Below are 2975 nucleotides of genomic sequence, written 5' to 3' on the forward strand. Positions count from 1 at the left end.
TATGTATTGCTTTTGTAATAAGAAATATAATGATTTATAATGAAAAAATACAGCTAAATTTTAAAATCACACACAGAGCAGGATAATATAGGGTACATAATACATACACAAAATAGTAACATCATGCAAAATGTATTTGAAGCTAGCTTCTTTAAAACTATTCTCAAATTATTAGACTGTGTATATATTTCCAATTGGTTTTAATTGGCAACTCATTTGTCAAGTTCCATTAGCATTTCAAAATGATAGTGGGATTATTACTGCTATGCATTATCAACATTCTAGAGCTTTATTTATTAACTTTATGTAATGATTACCTTTGAATTGCCATGCTATGTGTAAAACAAAGTCTCTGTCCTCTTTCTAGAGTTTATTATTGGAAAGCAAACAGTTAACAGCAGGTCTGTAATCCATACCTTCTTGCTGGAAATGCCTTCCCCCTTATTAATGACCTTGACCAAGGCTATTTTTACATAACAGTTATATTTATGATAGCAAATATTAATGATAAAGGAACTTGGAACACTCTCTAGGGCCGTTAGCAATGATATAAATTGAAACGTTCATAATAACAGTAAAATTATAAATTCTATACACCCAAGAGCTCTGATAGCATTAAAATTGCTTACAAATTCTCCTAGTTTGAAATTGAGAGAAAGTGATAAATATATATAGCTTTAGCAGTCTATCTGGAGGAGAAACAATGACAAGAGTGTCAAGGGTGTACTTTCCTTGGGAAACTCTCCAAGTCCTCTTGTGCTAGTGTTGGTCGCTCAGTCGTGTCCGACTCTTTGTGACCCCGTGGACTGTAGCCTGCCAGTCTCCCCTGTCCATGGGATTTCCCAGGCAAGGATACTGGAGTGGGTTGCCATTTCCTTCTCCAGCAGATCTTCCAGACCCAGGGGTCGAACCCGCATCTCCTGCATTGCAGGTGGATTCTTTGAGCCAGGGAAGCTCTTTTGTAAGTGTCTCTTACTCAGCAATCAAGTCATTGTAGAGGGCTGGCAGTGTCCGTGATCATTCTTGTTTTACAAACAGGTGAATGAACTCCCTTACTGAGTGGCTCACCTCAATATTGGTGGAGTTTTTGTCAAATTACAAGATTTGTGATGATGAGGGCCCAATAAACACATAACATACTACTTTTTAAAATAGGTAGAAACGTCAGAGATTATCAGGATAAGAAAATGACTGATTGTAGAGTACTCCAGGTGTTGGGTAATGGTCATTGTTCGCTTTATTTCTGCAGCTGTAATGATTACATGTTTTGAATCTCTCCAGGTCTTCACTGGGGACTCACCATGAGGAGGGGCAGCGTTTGGTTCACTAGCTTGTCCTTGTTGGTGACGACCCTACTGGCACAACAACCTACAGTTGTTGTCTAGATCATTTGACAACTTGATGAAAGCTAAGGAGTCTCTCCCCAGAAAAAGGTTCACACACATAAGTTGTGCATACTGTTTGGGGGTGGTCATGACCTCCCAAAACCTATTCTTGGACCTCAGAGTAGGAAACTAGGAAGTAGATGATAATTTCCACACATACTCATAATCCCATTTTCCTTTCTTTGACATAAAGAGACATCTATTTGATATTAACTCATTTAAGCAGAGAATGGGAATATATGAAATTCTGAAATTCTTACTTTTTAAAAAAAACTGACCTTTGTGGAATTTGAAAAGATTGTAATAAGATAACATTGCTGTTCATGGAAAGTAATATTTTCTTTTTCTTAAAAACTTCAAGAAACAAAGTCTTCTTTTATTTTCATTAAGCCAATTGCATTATGGGCAGAATAACTCCCTTCAGAACTCCCTTCTGAGTTCCCAAAGACACTTAAGTACCCTTTTTGGTTGTCTCTGTAATACCTCACATTTGGAAACTGGGTTATATTCTATAGGTGAGTTTCCCCTTGCAATTAAGTGAAATAATTTCAGAAGCATAGGTACCCTTGGAAAGAACATTCCAGATCTAATGGGGCCTTGCCTCAAAAAGTGTAATGCCCTTCACCAAGCACCTAACCCACTTTCAGGGAAAAGCTTGTTTATCCATTTGGGTTTTCTTCATTAGTAATCCACTTATTTTATTGTTTTTCTTTTCTTTTTCCTTAATAGATATGCTTCTATTGAAGTATAGTTGACTTACAATGTTTCAGGTGGACAGCAAGGTATTCAGTTGTACATGTATGTACACATGTATTATTTTTCAGATTATTTTCCATGATAGGTTATTACAAAATATTGACTGTAGTTCCCTCTGCTATATAGTAAATCTTTGTTGCTTGTTGTGTACTATTTTTTTTTAATTAGAAATCTGACATTCTATTCATCATAAGTCAAACAAGTAGAATCAAAATGTCATAAATTTTTTAGCTAGGCAACAATTCAGATGTTTTCTAAAATATGTATATTACACATACTATTTATATAAATGTGTACAAATGTTTTTCTATTATGCTTGATAAAGGCTTGAGAAAGAAGAGATGGAGAAATTGGAAAACAAACTAAATGAAATGGGAACACTGAATATGAAAGAGAAAAAGTGAAACAAACTAAAAGATCATCATATAGTCCAGTTTTTAAACATGGCTGCTCATTAGAAACACATCTGAAGCTTTGGAGAAAAAAAGCAATACCTGGGCATTTGTAGTTTTCAAAAAATGCCAACATAGTTCTGATATGCATCTGGATTTTAAAAAGTGATTATAGGTTTTTCTATTAAATGGTTCTTTGATGATAGAATTTTATTATTTTCTGTTGCAACCATGATACAATGGTATTAAATGAATAATAATTACATAATTACAATAGTAAAAGATGTTTATCAGTTTTCACAATCAACAGCCAGACGAAAAAAAAAAAAAAGATAATCACAAGCCACAATGGAAACATGATTAACAATGTAAAATAATTACATACAGTTTGGGGAGTTGAGCAGAGTGATGTGGTAAGTGGAAGTGCACACATGCGCATGTT

Source organism: Dama dama, chromosome 14 (genome assembly GCF_033118175.1).
Source record: "Dama dama isolate Ldn47 chromosome 14, ASM3311817v1, whole genome shotgun sequence".
Classification (NCBI taxonomy): Eukaryota; Metazoa; Chordata; class Mammalia; order Artiodactyla; family Cervidae; genus Dama; species Dama dama.